The following is a 21,175-nucleotide window of genomic DNA, read 5'->3' as shown; positions in this document are numbered from 1 at the left end:
AATATAGTGTGTGAGATTTTATATATATATATATATATATATATATATATATATATATATATATATATATATACATACATACATACATACATACATATACATATACACACACACACACACCTAGAAATAAATACACACACACACACACAATACACTGATCAGACGTAACTTTATGACCACTGACCAGTTACATGAACATTGATCAAGGCTACATTCACACCTGTGTTTATGGCCAACAGCAAGCAGATACAAGAAAATCAATCCCTTCGATTAGCTTTGGGAGGCAACCCACCCAAATGAAAGCTCGCATGTAATCGCAATGTGGCCATTACCTGTGAGTGCTCAGCCCTGGACTAGTTCTGCTGGAAAACCTTGAGTCCTGCCTTTCATGTGGATGTTACTTGATGCAAACCACCTACCTAAACATTGTTGCTGAAAGAGGCCAGTCCTGTCAGGGAATGCAGTCTCCATAAAGAGGTGTACTTGGTCAGCAAGATAATGCGCCCTGCCACACTGCAAAAATGGCTCAAGAATGGTTTGAGAAACATAAAGAGTCTAAGGCAGTGATGGCGAACCTTTTTGAGCCCGAGTGCCCAAACTGCAACACAAAACCAACTTTTTTATTTCAAAGTGCCAACACTGGAATTAATCACTTGCCTACCGGGCACTTCTACCCCCTTCCTGCCCAGGACAATTTTCAGCTTTCAGTGCTGTTGCACTTAACAAAGACAATTGTGCGGTCATGCAACACTGTAACCATATGCAATTTTTATCATTTTTTCACACAAATAGAGCTTTTTTTGGTGGTATTTAATCACCACTGGGTGTTTTTTTTTGCACTATAAATGAAAAAAGAGCAAAAAATTAAAAACATAAAAGATTTCCTTTGCTTCTATTCTAAAATTTTGCAAACAGGTAATATTTCTTCTTTGATGTGCGTTGGTGAGGCTGCACTGATAGGCAGCACTGATGGGCATTGATGAGGCGGCACAGATAGGTAGCACTGATGAGGCGGCACTGGTGAGCATTGATGAGGAGGCTCTGATGATGCACTGATATGCAGGAAATGATGGGCACTGATAAGCGGCACTGACAGCACCAACTGGAGGCACTGACAGACGGCACTGAACGGCGGCACTGCTGGGCATCATTGATGGGTGGCACTGATGGGCAGCACTAATGAGGTGTCACAGATAGGTGGCACTGATAGGCGACACTGATAATGGGTACTGATAGACAGCAGTGATAGGTGGCACTGACTGACATCACTGCTGGGCACTGACTGGCACAACCGCTGGGCACTGACTGATGATCGGTGCCGATCCCTGTTCTGACAACTGCCGGTTTTCGGCAGTACTTTCCTCACGATCTGACAGCGTGAGGAAAGTGCAGCCGAGAACCGGCATTTGCATTTCCCGGTGATCAGCGTGTCATTGGACACGGCTGATCACGTGGTAAAAGGCCGCTGTGATTGGCCTTTTACCATGTCACGTGATCAGCTGTGTCCGCAGGACACAGCGATCACGGAGATCGCCCAGTGCGCGCCCCCGGAGGTGCGCAGGAGAGCGCGTTCTCTTCCTCTCTTCCTCCTGGCGTGCCCACTGAGATGGCTCTGCGTGCCAGCTCTGGCACGCGTGCCATAGGTTCGCCATCACTGGTCTAAGGTGTTGACATGACTTTCTAAATCTCAATCCAACTGAGCATCTGTGGGATCTGATTTGAGGAGGCCATATATATATATATATGAGATTCTCCATTTCCGGGTAGAGGGTGCACGCACAAGTGCCCTACCTGCGCCACCGGTCGCGACCCCGGGTGTAAGTCACCGGGTCCCAGGCGGCGATCACCAACAGGGAGGAGGGCTGCATTGTTTACCAACAGTCCTCCTCCCTGTCAGTTTGGGCACACTGCTCTAGAGATCTGAGCAGAGCCATCCAGAGCAGTGTGCTTACAGTGAAGCACACCCCCCCTAGTAAAACACTCCCATCACACAGTTAACCCTTTGATTACCCCTCATGTTAACCCATTCCTGCCCAGTGCCATTAGTACAGTGTCAGTGCATTTTTTATTTTTACCACGGATCACTGTATTGGTGTCACTGGAGAGGTCAGTGACACCAAGTCAGTTTCCCCCAGTGTCAGAATGCCCGCCGCAGTCCCGCAATAAGTCACTGAACGCCGCCATTATTAGTATAAAAAAAGATTCCAGTATCTATGCTGCCATTTGTAAATGCTATAACTTTCACGTAAACCAATTAATTTACAGGTATTGGGATTTTTTTTTTATCAAAGACATGTCGCAGAATACATTTTGTCCTAAATTTATGACGAAAATTGATTTTTAAATTTTTTTATTGGACATGATTAATTAGCAAAAAGTCCAAAATATTGTTCTTTTTTCTCAAAATCTTTTTTTTTTTTTTTAATAGCGCAAAAAATAAAAAACACACAGGCGATCAAATACCACCGAAAGAATGCTCAATTTGTGGGAAAAATAAAAGGACGTAAATTTCATTTGGGTGCAGCATTGCATGACCACGCAATTGTCAGTTAAAGTAAATGCAGAGCCATAACGGAAACTGCTTGTTTAACTGTTTTCTAACCGCCCTATAGCAGCAATACTGCTACAGGTGCGCAACATCACATATACATATATATATACATATATATATATACATACACACACACACACACACATATATATATACACATATACACACACGATTCGCGCTCCTGTGGTTTTCATGCCCCTCCCAGATAGCGTCAGATTGCCCATCAGTACACCAGTCATCACATTTAACCCCTTGATTGCCAGGAGCACGCTCATACACAATAAACCTCCATTGATAGGATATTGTCTGAATGAATCAATATCTTTGATCAGATCAGCACTATACCAGCATTCACATTAGTATAGTGTCCCCAAAAACACAGCGTTAGCGGGATCAGCCCCGGCACCTGCGTTTAGTCCATATGCTTATCCCCCCCCTTCTCCCCCAGCAAGTGCAGCATCAGTAGGTCACTTTCACTTGATACATTGCACACAAAACTACAGTGTTCGCAGAATCAGGCCTGATCTCTGCTAGCTCTTACAGGTAAATTTTGATGACCCTCATATGCAGCAGAGTGCCAGTACTAGTGTCGCTCTACCTTTTGGTGAACTGGCGAGCACCAGCAGCCTAGTACATCCTGGTCTTTCACATACTAGCACTGCAGTATCACTTGGTGACGTGGTGAGTCCCATAAGTGCAGTACAAGCTGATGTGGTGGCGAGCACAAGTAGTGTCCCGCAACCACCAAGAATTCGCACACAGGCCAGTAGAGACCCTAGTATCCTTCTGGATGCGCTTGCAAATTCCGATTGGCAGCCCACAAATTCGGCAGCACCCATTCTTCCCCCATTCACTGCCCAACCCAGAATTCAGGTGGAAACAGAACAATTAACTCCTCTCCTTGATTTTTTTGGAGTCATTTTTCACGGAAGATCTGTATGCATTGATTGTGGATCAAAACAATTTATAAGCACAAAAATTTATCACCGCCAACCCAAATTCAAACCTTGCCAGACCATTTGCATGAAAACCCATTACAGTTTCCGAATTTAAATTTTTTGGGGCCTAACCCTCAACATGGGCATTGCTTAAAAAAATGAATTGCTGTTGTATTGGTCCACAGGCCCAATTGATCAAATGCCTGTGTTCTCTGCTGCCATGGCCAGGCATAGAGATGAGAGTATAATGTGTTTTATGCATTTCACTGACAATACACTCTGTCATCCTCGGGGTAACCCTGAATTTGACCGGCTCCACAAAATTCAGCCCCTCGCAAATCACCTTGCACGGCTCCCTTGCATTTAAACAATTTATCCCCAGCAAATGTGCCAGATATGGGGTCAAGATGTAGAAGGTGTGAGATGTGAGAGGGCAACAGGCTGTACTTATAAGTTTTCGGATTTACGAAGGGTGCCCAGACTACATAGGGAGTAGTGGCAAGATAGTTTGAGACTTGGTATCATCCTTTTTCCATATGGGGTACCACTTATACGCGGACAATTTTTATTCAAGTGTGCCAATTAGAAGTGGGTTGATGCAGGGCGGTATATTCTAATGGTGGGCATACAACACACTTTTTGTGGCAGAGATTTCTTCTCTTTTTTTTCCCCATTTAGCCCAAAGGCTGCATTAAAAAAAAAAAAAAAAAAAAAAAAAAAAAAAGGGGAAGCAGAACAACAACATAGCATATATACCTAACAAGGACCAGTGACGTACTAGTACATTCCTGGGCTTAAAATGGTTATACCAGGATGATGCCTACAGCTGCAGGCATCATCCAGGTATTGTTTTTTTCAGCCGGCAATCAGCTTTTATGTAAAAGAAATCCTAGTGGCCAGTTAGCTTTTACAAGCAGTGGGAGATGATGCCCCCCTCCCCCACGGCCTTCTCGGGCAATCCCGTGCCTTCGGGGGAACCTGAGAATGCAGCCGGTGTTTCTGCCAGCTGACGATAGAGCTGATTGGAGACCGGAATGGTGCCAATCATCTCTATAGTCTAAGAATTCAGAAGCTACGAGCATTTCATCACTTTAGTTTCGTAGGATATAAACAGCGCCATATGTAAATTGGGAAAGCATTGGATCACACCGATCTTGGTGAGATTAGAAAATGTAAGGGCAGAGGAGATATCTATAGTCTGATAGACCCCAGATTTCTCAAAAAAGAATATATGACAATGCCCATTGAAGTTATAGGGGATATTTGCATTCCCTGTTATAGCATTAAAAGGTGATAAAAAAAAAAAGCACGCGAGTACACCTGCGTGCGCGAGTGATGACCCTGTGCCAGTATGTAAACAGCGGTTGCACCATGCATGTGATGTATCGTCACGAACGTCAGATCAAGGGCAGTAATTCTAACACTAGACCTTCTCTGTAAATCTAAAATGGTAGCTTGTAAAGGCTTTTAAAGCGTTGCCTATGGAGATTAAAAATGTATGCAGTTTGTCGCCATTGCAAGGGGCATGCGCAGTTTTAAAGCATGTCATGTTTGGTATCTATTTACTCGGCATACCATCACCTTTTATATTGTACCAAATAATTGGCCAGTATATTGTGTTTTTGTGCATTGAAATAAAAAAAAGTGTATTTTTTTTTTTAAAAATGTGTGAAAAAAAAAAATCTCTGCGCGAGTACTATGTGACATGAAAAATTGCAGCACCTACCATTTTATTCACTAGGGTGTCTGCTATTTTTTTTAAATATATGTTTGGGGGTTCAAAGTAATTTTCTAGAAAAAAAAACAGCTTTTTTTCATGTGAACAAAATAAGTGTCAGAAAAGGCTTGGTCTTCAGGTGGTTAGAAGAGTGAAAGATGTGTGGCATAAACCTCTAATGCTGGACATAAAATGCCCCCACCCCCCAAAACGACCCCTTTTTGGAAAGTAGACACCCCAAACTATTTGCTGAGAGGCATGCTGAATCAATCGAAGAATTTCTTTTTTTACAGCAAGCACCTTCAGGCTTTTAAAAGGGCTTTATATTCTCATTACACTTCCTAACTACCTTTCAGTTTCGGAGGCCCCGAAATGCCAGAATAGCACCAAACCCCCCCAAATGACCCCTTTTTGGAAAGTAGACACCCCAAGGAATTTTATAAGAAGCATGGTGAGTATTTTCCAGATCTCGTTTGTTGCCACAAATTTTAGGAAAATGAAGAAACAAATTTTTTTTATATTTCAAAACCTTGTGAGAAAAAAAATTAGATCTTCAAAACACTTGGGGTGTCTACCTTCCAAAAAGGGGTCATTTGGGGGAGGTTTGGTGAGCTCAGGGCCTCCGAAACTGATAGGTAGTGAGGAAGTGAAATGAGGAAGTTACGCACCTTCAGGCTCCTGTATTTGGCTAGGCTCCCAAAAAGTCTCACACATGTGGTATCCCCATACTTGGTAGAAGTAGCAGAATGTATTTTGGGGTGTAACTCCACATATACCCATGGCTTGTGTGAGAAATATATAATTTAAAATGACTTTGTGAAAAAAAAAAATTAAAGAATATGTTTGTCATTTTCCAAAAAAAAAAAAAAAAAAATCTTTCATGGGCTCAAAATGCCTCTCAGCAGATAGCTTAGGGTGTCTACTTTCCTAAAAGGGGTCATTTGGGGGTGTTTGTACTGTCCTGGTATTTTAGCACCTCAAGAAATGCGATGGGCAGTCAGAAAGTAAAAGCTGTATAAATTCCATTATCTATACCAGGGGTGGGCAAACTTTTTGACTTGAGGGCCGCAATGGGTTCATATATTGGACCCGGGGGCCGGACCAAGAGTAGATGAATGATGTGTATGTGTCATCCATAGTAAGTATAGTAATATTCCCCCATAGTAATTAATCCCTCATATAGTAATTCATCCCCCATATAGTAATTCATCCCCCATATTAAGTCCCCAAGTCCCCCCTGTGTCAATTTACTTACCTTTGCTCCGCGCGTTCCTCTCGCCGTGTTCCCGCGCCGTTCCGGTCTTCAGGGCGGACTGTGAGAGGAGCCTAGCTCCCCTCACGTTCGTCACGCTGCCCCGCCTACACACATCCTGACAGCCACCCTGACAGTATCACGCTCCGCGGGCCGGATTAAAAGGTCCGCCGGGCCGTAGTTTGCCCATTGCTGATCTATACCATAGTTTGTAGATGCTATAACTTTCACACAAAGCAATCAATATAGACTTATTGGGATTTTTTAATAAAAAACATGTAGCAGAATACATTTTGGCCTAAATTTATGACGAAATTTGAGGTTTTTGGATATTATTTTATGATAGAAATGAGAAAATATTTTTTTTTTCCAAAAAAATTTTTCAAAACTTTTTTGTTTATAGTGCAAAAAATAAAAAAGCGCACAGGTGATCAAATACCACCGAAAGAAAGCTCTAATTGTGTGAAAAAAAGGATATAAATTATGTTTGGGTATAGCATTGCGTGACTGCTCAATTAGTTGAAATAATGCAGAGCTGAATAGCATAAAGAGGCCTGGTCATTAAGGGGGGTCCTCAGGATGGCAAGTGGTTAAAGTGCAACTAAACTGAGGGAAAAAAAAAACCAAACAAAAAAACCGACCACAAATACACACACGATAGGAGTTTTGGCAGGAGAAACCCGCAATGTATCTATTGCCAAAAAACAAAAAAAAAAAAAAAAACAGCTTCCTCTTGCCTGTAGCATTTTTTTGTTTTACTTGGTGTACATGGCCAGTGGGCACATGCATACGGTAGTATACACCCTGGCCAATTTCCGTCACCTGCAAGATAGATGAGGATATTCCAGATGGCAAGTGTGCAAGTGTGAGGTGTATTCTAATAACACATCCATCACAAAACAGATACATTTTGCTTGAGAATAATTGTTTGGCACACATACTACATTTATCAGTCATTATTTGTCCTTTTAAAAACAGAATCAACATCTTTTGTGCAGATGACCATATTTAAACAGACTATCCAAGGGCTGAAGCATGAAAGTTGCCACGGCTGTCTTGTTTTTAAAAGTGTGCACTCTAGGGCTAAGATCATGACCTTCATTTTACTGTTAGTTACTGAACTGCACCAAGTACAATATATTACCAAAAGTATTGGGACACCCCTCCAAACCATTGGATTCAGGTGTTCCAACCACCTCCATGACCACAGGTGTATAATATCAAGCTAGGCACGCAGACTGATTCTACAAACATTTGTGAAAGAATGGGTCGCTCTCAGGAGCTCAGTGAACTCAAGCGTGGTACTGTGATAGTTTGCCATTTCTACAATAAGTCCATCCACGAAATTTCCTTGCAACTAAATATTCCATGGTCAACGGTTAGTGGCATTATAAAAAACTGGAAGCAACTGGGAACAACAGCAACTCAGCCATGTAAAATGACAGAGCGAGGTCATCGCATGCTGAAGCGCACAGAAGTCGCCAACTGTCTGCAGAGTCAATAGCTAAAGACCTTCAAACTTCATGTGACCTTCAGATTAGCACAACAGTGCGTAGAGAGCTTCATGGAATGGGTTTTTATGGGCGAGTAGCTGCATTCAAGCTTTACATCACCAAGTGCAATGCAAAGAGTTGAATGCAGTGGTGTAAATCACGCCCCCACTGGACTGTAGAGCAGTGGAGACATTCTCTGGCGCGAGGAATCATGCTTCTGTCTGGAAATCTGATGGTCATGTCTGGGTTTGGCGGTTGCCAGGAGAACAGTACTTGCCTGACTGCACTGTGCTAAGTGTAAAGTTTGGTGGAGGGGGGATTATGGTGTGGGGTTGTTTTTCAGGGGTTGGTCTTGGCCACTTAGTTCCAGTGAAGGGAACTCTTAAGGTGTCAGTATACCAAGACATTGTGGACACTTTCATGCTCCCAACTTTGTGGGAACAGTTTGGGGATGGCCCCTTCCTGTCCCAACATGACTGCACACCACTGCACAAAGCAAGATCCATAAAGACATGGATGAGTGAGCTTGGGGTGGAGGAACTTGACTGGCCTGCACAGAGTCCTGACCTCAACCTGACAGAACACTTTTGGGAGAGTGGAGCCAGGCCTTCTTGTCCGACATCAGTGCCTGACCCAACAATGCACTTCTGGAAAAATGGTCAAACATTCCCATAGACACACTCCTAAACATTGTGGACAGCTTTCCCAGATGAGTTGAAGCTGTTATAGCTGCAAACGGTGGGCCAACTCAATATTGAACCCTAAGGACTAAGACTGGGATGCCATTAAAGTTCATGAGTGTGTAAAGACAGGTGTCCCAATACTTTTGGCAATATAGTGTGTGTACATGTGAGCTGTCAGAAAACTGGGTATGTACATGCTTGTTCTACGTCAGGGACATGCTGAGAATGGCCATACATTGATTTTTCTCCTTTTTCTTTTACTGTGTTTATTGAAAAAGAACACGACAACAAAAATAAATAAATATGTGGTGCATATATATCACATGAACAACACACACATAGTGGCTCCTATGCAGGGGCCGATCTTCAGTTTGCAAGCAAGATATAATAATTCCAACAAGAAGACTCCAAAACATAAGAACAGGCAGTAAGAATACAGACTGCAGTGGGATCATATTCCTGTAATGAACTAGAGAAGAGGAACCAATGATGTGATAGAAGCAGCGACACTAAAAGACCCCAAACGCTTTTGCTGAACTGGAGATAGTTAGCATTTAAGGTTAGGTGGAATATCAAGATCAGCAAAAAGGGGGGAGGAAAAAGACTTTGCTACTATTCATGGGAGAAAGAGAGGCTGTTAAAAAGTAGAACATACTAAAAAAGGAAGAGCAAATGTACATTAAAAAAAGTGAAGAAAAAAAAAAAAAAAAAAAACGAGTTAGGAAAAGAGAAAGAGGTTGGAGACTCTCAAATGTTAGACTATATTCTGTAACTGCATATTTATAGTTCCAAAAGCTGGGTCGACTGTGAGATTGGGAAGAGGTCAAGCCAAGGCTGCCAAGTGTGTAAGGCTTTATCGTGTGTCATTAAGAATCACCGTTAAAGATGGTACACTGAACCAGTCTCTTGACTTCTTCAAAGCTAAGTGGCAGAGATTTGCATGCTTTTGCGAATGTTTGGTAACCATAAAGATGGGAATGAGTGTGAACACATTTTTATTGGTTAAAGCAAAAAGGCTTCCTATGGATTCTTACAAAAATTAATAAGAAGATCAGTGTTGACCATAGTATGCAGTATGTCCATATCATCCTCATTGAGACAGGTCCACCAGATATGTTTCATGTCACCCAGGTCTTAGCCACCCTTAGTAGTTCAGCAAATAGGTAAACATGCAGCCAGCTAACCATGCAGGAGAAAAAAGGTTTTTTTTAAAGGTCACCTGTTTAGAGTTACAGAGGAGGTCTAGGTCTAGAATTATTGCTCTCGCTCCAACGTTAGTGACGATACCTCACGTGTGCTGCGAAAATCACATGCAAAACTCTTATTTTTTTGGGAGATTCCCCATCCTGCCAACAGGTGAATAGGGCTACTGAGATCCTGTGTGGCAATCTGTCCCATTCATAACCTTCTATCACAGACAAAGCCCACTCTGCCAGAGTACTGGCGCTTCTGTACACCAATTCAGTGATGTATTCAACTACAAGTTTCCTAATCTGAGAACTGGTGGTAATTCCTTAAGAATCTGTTGCTGCCATAGTGGCAGGTTCTTAAAAGTGGTGGCAATTAAGAACTACCCAAATTTGTCACATGCTGGTAAGGTTACAGACACTGTGGCAAATGCTTGCCTGAATTAGGTGCAGGTAAGTTCTTAAAACGGAGCTCCACCCAAAAGGGGAACATCCACTTTAAGGACTCGTTAAGGATGGGGTTTTGACAGGTACCCAGTTTTAACAAGTACTTGCACTAAATGCCTAGGCAATCAGAAGTGGACGTTCTTCCCACCCCACAGTCTTCTGGGACACGTGACAGGTCCCAGAAGACTGCGGGACCTCTCACAATGCACAGTGCTGCCCACACTTAAGATGCTGGCACCGGGGACAGAGGACAGCTGGTTAACCTGGCTGCGGTGAGCACACTACAGGTTCGAGGGACAGGCAAGTGGCCATTTTTTAAAAAAGTCAGCAGCTACAGTTTTTTTCCCCAGGAGACTGGAGCTCCACTTTAACCGCTTGGCTACAGGGCACTTATACCCCCTTCCTGCCCAGGCCAATTTCCAGCTCTCAGCGCTGTCACACTTTGAATGACAATTGCACGGTCATGCAACATTGTACCCACATGAAATGTTTATAATTTTTTTGTGACAGATAGAGCTTTATTTTGGTGGCATTTAATCACCTCTGGGTTTTTTATTTTTTCTTAAACAAGCCAAAAACCGCTGAAAATTTTGAAAAAAAAGTTTCTTATTTTTTGTTGTAAATTTTGTAAATAAGTGATTTTTCTCCTTCACTGATGTGCGCTAATCAGGCTGCAGTGATGGGCACTGATAGGCTGCACTGATGAGGAAACACTGATGGGCACTGAAAGGCAACACTAATATATGGCACTGATAGGCGGCACTGATTGGCATTGATAGGTGGCACTGACTGGCACTGAAAGGCAGCTCAGATGGGCACTGATATGTGGCATTGATGTGGCACTGACACGTGGTACTGTTCAGCACTGGCAGCTGACACTGATGGACACTGACAGGTGGCACTTCTGGGGCCACACTGATCATCAGTGCCCTGATGATCAGTGTACACGTCCCCTCCGCGGAATGCCGATTACCGGCTCTCCTCTCCTCTCGAGCTGTCAGCGTGACAGCTCGTGAGGAGAGAAATGCCGATAACCGGCATTTCCCTGTTTACATGTGATCAGCTGTGATTGGACACAGCTGATCACATGACCGAGCCGACATCTTCAGCTCTTTCCATAGATCAGTGATCCGCTGTGTCCAAGGGACACAGCGCACCGCTGCGCATGCGCTGTGAGAATGGAAGGACGTCGTACGACGTCCACCCAGAATGAGAGAACCACCTTGCACCCGTCATTGGACTTTATGGTGGGTGGGAGGTGGTTAAAGTGGTTCTAAAGGCTCAAGGTTTTTTACCTTCATGAATTCTATGCATGAGGGTAAGGGCTCGTTCATACTAGGCTGTTTTGCCAACGCTTGCCAAACGCCCCTATAGCGTTTGGCAAGCGTTGGTCCGGTGTTTGCGGAGCGTTTTTAACGCTCGGCAAACGCTCCGCAAACGCCGCATGCGCGGTTTAGCGGCGGTTGCTAGGCGTTTGCCGAGTGTTAATAACGCCCCACAAACGCCTATAATGCATTTGAGTGGTGTTACCGCTCCGCAAACGCCCCGCAACCGCGTCGCAACCGCACTGCAAACGCCGGCCGGGCGTTTGCGGAGCGGCACCATAGACGAGAATAGGAGGCTTCAAAGCCTCCTGACTCGACCAGAGGCGTCCGTTTTGCCGTGACGCAACGCGACGCAAACGCTCCTGTTAGAACAGCACCATGTGCTGTAATGTGCAGAGTTGGCAGAGGCGTTTGGGAAGCGGTAAAAACGCTTCCCAAACGCCTCTCTGCCGCCTGCACACAAGGCTAGTGTGAACGTAGCCTTAAAAAAAAACCTTCTGGTGCAGCGGCTCCCCCAATCCCTACTTGAGCTTCCTTCGATCCAGCGATGTTTTTGACAGCCTCTGCTAACTGGGGACTCTTGCTCTTCATTGGCTGAGACAGCAGCGGGAGAAAGGGGAGCAACGGCTCTATGTGTCTTATGGACGCATAGAGCACCGGTTCTAGCATGCAGGGGTGCCCCCAGGGTGAGCAGCTTTCCCTGGGGGCGCTGCGCGATGTGGAAGAGCCAGGAGTGCTGGCAGGGACCTGAAAAGAAGTGGTTCGAGGCTGCTCTGTGCAAAAACACTGCACAAAAGCTTTATGCAGGCCATACATGGTTCGAATTCCGAACGATTTTTTGTCCGAAAATCAGAAATGTCATTCGCTCAGTAATCCGATGGTGCCATCATTGATTTCGAATATTGACCGACCAAGTCATAAAGTTCACCCCATATAACATGCAACATTTCTGTTCCTTCCAGGTCACGGCTCATGCGCGTATTCTTTTCGGAAAAATGATCGTACGATTTGACCATCACTGAGTTGAAAATAGGTAGTTTTCACGTATTTTCCAACATGCCCGATCACCGAAAAGGGGAGGAACCACGAAAACCAGAGCGTAAATCGGCAGATTATTCTTAGGTACGATTTTTGGACAAAAAAAAAAAAAAAAAAAAAAAAAAAAAAAAAAAAAAATCGGTCGATTTTCGACCCATGTATGGCCGGCCTCAGTGTCACTGTAAGGAAACTACTGCCAGAAAATTGTCATTAGGACTTTGCTGAATTCCCCTGACAGAGTTACTGACCCAGGAAATGTAAGCAGGTTAAATTCAAAGCTGCTGACTCCCTAATTAATGAAGTCATGATAAATACTTTGAAAACCACATCTTCAATGGTGGATTTCAGAATTCTGTCTGCACAGGTTCACTCTACTTTCTTTGCTCACATAATTGCAGGGGACAACATCATGTACATATAAAATTCACATATGTACCACTGTACACATTGATATTTTAGTGTATCCTTTTAATAAAACCAGTGCTTAGCCTTACCCTGTTGTTGATTTGTTTCTCAAGTACTCCAGCATTCTCTTTATTTACACAGGTTTTCTAAGCAATTCCTTAAGGTTTTCAGAGCCGAGCACAATTTAATGAATTTATAACTGGATTAAACATTCATCAGGAGCTTCCTGAAAAGAGAATGATGATCTCAACGGCTTGCTACTGCTTCTTGTCTAATCCCAAAGTCTGGTACAGGGGCTAGATCACAAGACTAGCTGTTCAGCTTTAAATAACTTTTGTGCATCAAGGCATTCTCTGACTGTACGAGGTAGAAAAGTGTTTCCATGATCTCCATTTCATCCAGTCAGAGAACCGTTGCATTCTTTGAGAATGCAAAAAGGCGTAAATGGCACCTGTGCTGAGCGAGCAGCTCCGAGGTCACTTTGCAACAGGGCGGTCGCTCGGGATGAGCCCGGGAACATCATGACAATTACTGTGGTATCAGTGACTGCTACAGCGATTCTCTCCTTCCACAAAAAGGTACCACAGGTACAGTATGGAATATGCATACTTACTTTAGTCTAACCTGGACTTTGGCTTTAACTTTTGTTATATTAACCGCCTCCCGTCCACCATAGAGTGTAATGACGGGCGCAAGGCTGTTCTCTCGCTCTGGGAGGACGTCATCCCATTCTAACCACGCATGCGCAGCGATCGGTGGCGCACTGTGTCCCTCGGATAGAGCGGATCACCGATCAACGGAAAGAGCTGAAGATGTCAGCTCGGTCATATGATCAGCTGTGTCCAATCACAGCTGATCGCATGTAAATAGGGAAATGCCGGTTATCGGCATTTCTCACCTCACGAGCTGTCATGCTGACAGCTCGAGAGGAGAGCAGAGCCGGTACTCGGCGCCCCTCAGAGGGGACATGTGCACTGATCATCAGGGCACTGATGATCAGTGTGCCCTGATGATCTGTGTAGCCCTAGCAGTGCCACCTGTCAGTGTCCATCAGTGTCAGCTGTCAGTGCCCATCTATGCCACCTGCCAGTGCCCATCAGTGCCACATATTAGTGCCTTCCAGTGCACATCAATACCACATATTAGTGCCCATCTGAGCTGCCTTTCAGTGTCACCCATCAGTGCCACCTGTCAGTGCTACCTAACAGTACTGCCTTTCAGTGCCCATCAGTGATACCTGTTAATGCCCATCAGTGCCACCTACCAGTGTCCATCAGTGCAGCCTCATCAGTGAAGGAGAAAAATCACTTATTTGCAAAATTTTGTAACAAAAACTGAGAAAAAAAAACTTTTTTTTTTTTTTAAATTTTCAGTGATTTTTGGCTTAAGAAAAAATAAACCCAGATGTGATTAAATACCACCAAAATAAAGCTGTCACAGTACAGTGTTGCATGACCGCGCAATTGTCAAAGTGTGACAGCGCTAAAAGCTGGAAATTGGCCTGGGCAGGAAGGGGTATAAGTGTCCTGTAGGCTAGTGCTTAAAGTACACATCACAAAATAAATATTTTGACTGTTCAATCCTGAGAATAAAAGTTCTCTATCTTCCACACCAAGGCACCGACAAAGAATAATCATGTAGCACACAAGAGGAAAAGAAAAAATTAACAGTCTTAATTTTTTTAAAGCTTGTTTCAAGCCAATAACAAAAACAACTAATTCTAATTATGCCAGGCAACCAGCATTTTCAGAAATATGGGTCAGCAATAACACCTCCATATTTCTCTCATGTCAGAGTTTCTTTAATCATACGAAGGTCTATAATTACCATAGAAAATTTACATAAGAGCAGTAAACTTTGGCCAAAAAAATCTAAACTATATTTCTTTGCGTATCAGTACAACATTGGGGATACAGTGTTGGACAGAGCTAAAGAGGAAAAGGGTTTTGGGGTACTTATTTCAGATGATTGCAAAATGAGCAAACAGTGTGACCAGGCAGTGGGGAAAACAAACAGAATTCTAGGATGCATCACTGGAAGGGTCACCAGCAGGAGGAAGGAGGTCTGTATTCCCCTATATAGATCTTTAGTGAGACCTCACTTAAAAACACTGTGTCCAGTTCTGGAGACCTCCCTTGCAAAAAGATATTGATAAGATAGAACATATCCAGAGACAGGTAACAAAAATGGTGAAATGTCTGGGGGATAAAACATATTGGGAGAGACTTCAGAAACGTAAAGTAGAACTATAAGCAAAACTTTTTTTTCTCATTTTGGATAGAGTAAGGGAGGGTTATAACCCCTATCAGTTTATTTTTTGCCATCTGTGTCCCATTGGGGAGATATACCTTCACTTATTGTCCCATAGCCAAACAGGAGATGAGAGAAAGTCACTGCAAAGGGAATTCCTTGAGGTCCCCCAGGTCACTAGAACTAGTGTCCCCATTGGAAGATTTCCTCTCTGACATTTTTCTGGGGACAACCCAAAATTTGGGGTTTTCCTTTATTTTCACTGGTCACAGTAAACATGACAAATAGAGAAGGTGAATCTCCCTAACAGGAGCACAGACAGCAATAAAAACTAAGTGTTCTAACCCCTCTCCACTTTATGACTTATTTTTAAGTTTTGGATACTTTAATATATACAGCATGAAGGAAAGAAAGGAAAGGGGAGACATGACTGAAACTTTTAAATACATCAAGGGGGTAAAGTTCAGGAGGGTAGTATTTTCAATATGAAGCCAAGATCGAGAACACAGGGACATGACCTTAAACGTACTGGAGGAAAGTTCAAAACTAATCTTAGAAAGTATTGTTTTACTGAAAGAGTAGTGGATGCTTGGAATAAACTTCCAGCAGAAGTAGTGAGGCACTCAACAGTAAATGGCTTCAAACATGCTTGGGACAAACATAGATCTATATGAAGACAAAATTGTTAAAAAAAGAAAAACAAATGAAAAAAATAAATACAAAAACAGGTAGACTCAAAGGCCCACTCGGTCTTTATTCTGCCAAAATTTTCTATGTTAGTATAGGTTTTGTTTGAATGACATGAAGGTATGCAGCACTTAAAAATAATAAAAAGGAAACATAATGCTAGCTTAGATTCTCCCATTGTGTCCTACAATTAGAAACACATTGATGGAAAAAGCAACCAAGAAAATACAATCAAAGAGCTGAAGAAAAAAAAAAAAGAAAAAAAAAAAGGAAGGAGGTGTGTGCAGATACTGCTGAAAGAACAGAACTGTTGGAACCAGGAACACCTTAAATTTCAGACGCTGCCTTTAATGCAGCAAAGCACAGACAGGCCTTCATTGTGTGCCAGAGCAGGGCTTTGTATTACCTGCAGAAACAGAACGCACAGCCAGAACTGCTGCAACAAACGCAACTATTTAACAGCACACAACAGAGGCCAACAGCCTTGATCACACAGATTCACACTGAAATATGTACATGTAAAAGTACTCCAAAGTTTAATCATTAGCACAGATGTAGACATTTTCACTTAGCAAGAAAGCAGCACATGATAGTTGTTTACAATATGAATTTAGCCTGGTGAGAATATTAAATGAAAAATGCCTTGTTAGCACAATAGAACAAAGAACCTATTACCAACAGATAAATAGGTTATAACCACAAGTACATTTGAACATAATGCACATTTTAAGAGGTTAAATATAACTAAACACAAAGCAACATAAAACAACTTCCTCCTGTCACTGGTGACCTTTTTGTAACCCCAAATAATCAGGTTATGTGAGGTCAGACAACCATCCAGAAGAATATCACCCTGACAATCACCTAGGTCATGGCTGAGGTTTGTGATTAGCAAGCTTTTTTTTCTGTCCTTATCCTGAGACTCCACATAATAAAATCCCACCTCTGGTTTCATTTCTCCATTTCTATGTGAAAAAAAAAAAAAAGATCCTTATACAAATCAGATCTGCAGGTTTGGCACCCGAAAACAATTCTGGAAGCTGACCAACAGCACAAACTCTTTGGTTTTTAATGCAAAATAATTCTTCATTATTGTTAGGCTGGGTTCACACCTATGCTTTTGATCCGATTTAGAATGCTTTTTGCAATGTGCTTTTATACACGCACTTTGTGGTTTTTTTCAGCTTTTTTGTTAAAGTGGAAATTTTTTTGTTGCTGGGCAGAGAAAAAAAAAAAAAGGCAAAACACAGTAAAAACTACATGCGTTTCAGCAGCTTCTCCATTGAACTCCATTGTACCAAAATGCTGCCTTTTGCATTTAAAAAAGTTCCTGACCCTTTCCAGAAACACAGCAGCACAAAAAAGCGTAGATGTGAACATGTCCCATAGGAAACCATGTTAAATGGACTGTAATGAGTTCTGCAAAAAGCACTAAAAAACGCACTGGTGCAAACCAGGGGTTAGATCGCTGAGGGCTCGCTCATATCAGTCAGCACGCTTTGCGTTGTTACTCTACAAGGTGTGGTTTACTTTTTTTTTTTCAACTTTATTGAACGGTCATAAAATGGCAATTCATTCAATCTATGCACCACGCTGCAGTGTGGAGAGCTGCAGTGCAGAAAAATGAAGTCCCCATTCACACCTATATGGCCTGCCATGCCTAAGCAGTCACTAGAGGAATCCCTTTATAGTCTATGAGTTCCATTTAAACTTATGCAACACACCTATACTTGACATGGAAAAGGGTGCAGGAGCTTCTGTTGGTGCAACATGTTGTTTTTGGCCCCATAGACCAGACACATTGGTTGCATTGGGGCAAAGCCAACTGACAAGATTCCCAGGGACACGGCCATATATATTATATACAAATCTGATTACTGTAATTTATGACTTCCATTTCCCTCCAGTTTCCAGACCTCTTTAATACACAAGAAACTGTCTTTAATGGGCAGATTATTATTGTACAGATTTCTTGAAATAATTACCATACACTTTATTGTCATTGTATAAAAACAATGAAAAAGTTTATATGAGGACAATATGGTATTATTATTACAATATATTTTTTAGATATAAACATTTTTAAAGAATTCAGGAGTTACAAATTATTGCCCCTGTATGTAGTGACAAAAATCACATTTGTATTTAATAAATATAACATTAATATAATAAAATCTCACACAACCATAAGCATGTTAACCAACAGTAACTTTGAATATTTTTTAATCTGCAACTTCCTGTATTCAGGTGACAGCACCCTGTCTCTGCCTCCCTACTGTGCTCTAGCATTGTCACCCTGTCACATGCTGTCCCAATGGAGACTACGAACACAAGCAGATTCCACCCTTGTCACCATCAGCTAACCTGTCTTGGGTAGCCACATGCACCAATCAATAAAAGGTATATAAAAATAAAAAAGGGTAGAAAGGTTGAAAACTGCTGAATATCAAGCAGCATTAAGATGCAACAAAGGACACAAAGTGTAAAAAAAAAAAACCTATTTTGCATTTGAAATTTCTCATTCATATAGGGTTTACAGGTACTTTGCAAAGTGTATCTAAAGTAATAATGTGATGTGGCCATGAGGGGTAATAAAATTACTAACACTGCAATGGTTACAGGAGTGGAAGATCCCATGTGGACATTTACACGTGTGTTCAGTGTGTGCTCCTAGGTGTGCAGGGTGCATCTGATCAGAACCTTCTATACCCTACTCTGTTCAGACAGCCAGAAGATTGGGGGGGGGGGGCTTCTTGGCTGTAGGTGCTCCTCGGTATGCAGGGTGCATCTGACTGACGCATTGTACTCTGCCCATAAGCATTTGATTGGGGGAGGGGGGGGGTAGTGTAGGGTATATCTGTCACCTTCTGTACCCTGCACAGATGTCAAGGGGCACATTCTGCACCTGGACTCTGGTTGCTCCTAGGTGTGCAGAGTACATCTGATGACTGGCACCAGATGCTGGGGCCCTTCCTGCACTATGGCTGTAGAGGTGAAGGGTGCATTAGATTGGCTCCCTGTACAAATGTCAGGGGGCCTCTCCAGTGTTATAGCTTCAGGTGTGCAGGGACTGACGTCTGGAGGTCCCTCCTGCACTATGGCTCTATGAGAGGTCCATGTGATGTCTGGGGGCTACTCCTACCCTATGCAGGGTCTGATATATGGGGGCCCCTCCTGCACTATGGCTCTATACAGGGTACCTCTGATATGTGGGGGGCCCTCCTGCACTATGGCTCTATGCAGGGTCTGATATTTGAGGGGCCCCTACTGCACTATGGCTCTATGCAGGGTCCTGATATGTGGAGGCCCCTCCTGCACAATGGCTCTATGCAGGGTCTGATATTTGAGGGGCCCTTCCTGCACTATGCAGGGTCCTTCTGATATGTGGGGGCCCCTCCTGCACTATGGCTCTATGCAGAGGCCCTCTGATGTGTGGGCCCCCTTCTGCACTATGGCTCTATGCAGGGTCCTTCTGACATGTAGGGGCCCCTCCTGCACTATGGCTCTATGCAGGGGCCCCTCCTACACTATGGCTCTATGCAGGGGCCCCTCCTACACTATGGCTCTATGCAGGGGCCCTCTGATATGTGGGTCCCCTCCTGCAATATGGCTCTAAGCAGGGTCCTTCTGATATGTGGGGGGGCCCCTCCTGCACTATGGCTCTATGCAGGGTCCCTCTAATATTTGGGGACCCCACCTGCACTATGGCTCTATGCAGGGTCCCTCTAATATTTGGGGACCCCACCTGCACTATGGCTCTATGCAAGGTCCTATATGGGGGCCCCTCCTGCACTATGGCTCTATGCAGGGTCCCTCTAATATTTGGGGACCCCACCTGCACTATGGCTCTATGCAGGGTCCTATATGGGGGCCCCTCCTGCACTATGGCTCTATGCAGGGTTCCTCTAATATTTGGGGACCCCTCCTGCACTATGGCTCTATGCAAGGTCCTATATGGGGGCCCCTCCTGCACTAAGGCTCTATGCAGGGTCCCTCTGATATTTGGGGACCCCTCCTGCACTATGGCTCTATGCAAGGTCCTATATGGGGGCCCCTCCTGCACTATGGCTCTATGCAGGGTCCCTCTGATATTTGGGGCCCCTCCTGCACTATGACTCTATGCAGAGTGCTATGTGGGGGGGCCCCCGGTGGTTTCCGGGTTCAGTAACCATGTGATGGGCTGTGCTGAGGCCAGGGTGAGTGTCCCGCCCGGGGCCCCTCTCCTCTCCACAGGCTGTCTCTATTGATCCGTGCAGTGTAGGGCCCAGGCCCCGGGCCGCTCACTCCTCCCCATCCGCCTTAAAGGCGCAGGGAGGCTCGTGCAGTGCTCCCGACCAGGCCCGGCCCGTCACTCAGGCCCTCGGTAGAGGCCAGCGATGAAGAAAGATGTCGGCAGTCCGGCTTACATTAACCCCGCCGCTGCCAATCCTCCAGCCCTTAAGGCGGCACGGCCTTCTTCCCTCCCTCCAGCCCCGGCAGCGCGCAGCCCGGACACACACCGGATCAGGGGAAGGGGTGACGCGGCTCTACTCACCGGATCTATATTCTTAGTTAACGGTTCCCCTTTAAGCGGCGGTGGCGGACGCCCTCCCCTGTGATTCCTCCGCTCCTCCTCCCTCCCTCTCACTTACCGGCTCTCCATCCGCCTCCCTCCGCAGGTCCCGCACACCCACAATGCACCGCGCTCAGCACACGCACACCCTCACTTCTACTTTATGAGCACATAGGAGGCGGCAGTGTGTCCGCTCAGTGTCCGGGGCTGCCGACACCACCGGCAGGTCTTTGTGTGTGAGGGCCCCGGACATGAGAGGACACCTGGCTGGGATAAGGAAGGAGCCCCCCTCCGTGGAACGGGGACTTATTGTTCATGAAAAAGCCCATTACTGCATGTCTTCAGATATAATAAACGTGAACTATGGACTATATGTACCAAGTTACCATACAAACACTGCAAACTGCCTCAGTTAAAGTGGAACTTCACCCGTTATGGTCGTCTCTCCTGTCCCAGTCCTCTCATATATGAACTATATTGCGATAAGTATTAGAATGCCTTCCTTTACACACACATGAACTTTAATGGCATCCCAGTCTTAGTCCGTAGGGTTCAATATTGAGTTGGCCCACCCTTTGCAACTATAACAGCTTCAGCTCTTCTGGGAAGGCTGTCCACAAGGTTTAGGAGTGTGTCTATGGGAATGTTTG

The 21,175-nt window shown here is 44.2% G+C and overlaps 1 protein-coding gene across 4 annotated transcripts in view; it reads right to left on the bottom strand.

Moving 5' to 3' along the window:
- The window catches only part of SEPHS1 (selenophosphate synthetase 1), an 83,357-nt gene extending 62,623 nt beyond the window's left edge, over positions 1-20,734 (bottom strand). The window contains exon 1 of one of the 4 annotated variants that reach the window (XM_089686165.1): positions 20,605-20,734. The gene's annotated coding sequence lies outside the window, so the exon portion shown is untranslated. The other 3 variants (XM_089686156.1, XM_089686175.1, XM_089686183.1) reach the window with 3 other exon arrangements.
- Between the last annotated feature and the right edge of the window lie 441 nt (positions 20,735-21,175).

Source organism: Staurois parvus, unplaced genomic scaffold, assembly GCF_062004578.1.
Source record: "Staurois parvus isolate SC_StPar_1 unplaced genomic scaffold, SC_StPar_1.0 ptg000019l, whole genome shotgun sequence".
Lineage (NCBI taxonomy): Eukaryota > Metazoa > Chordata > Amphibia > Anura > Ranidae > Staurois > Staurois parvus.
This window is presented reverse-complemented; position numbering and strand designations above follow the sequence as displayed.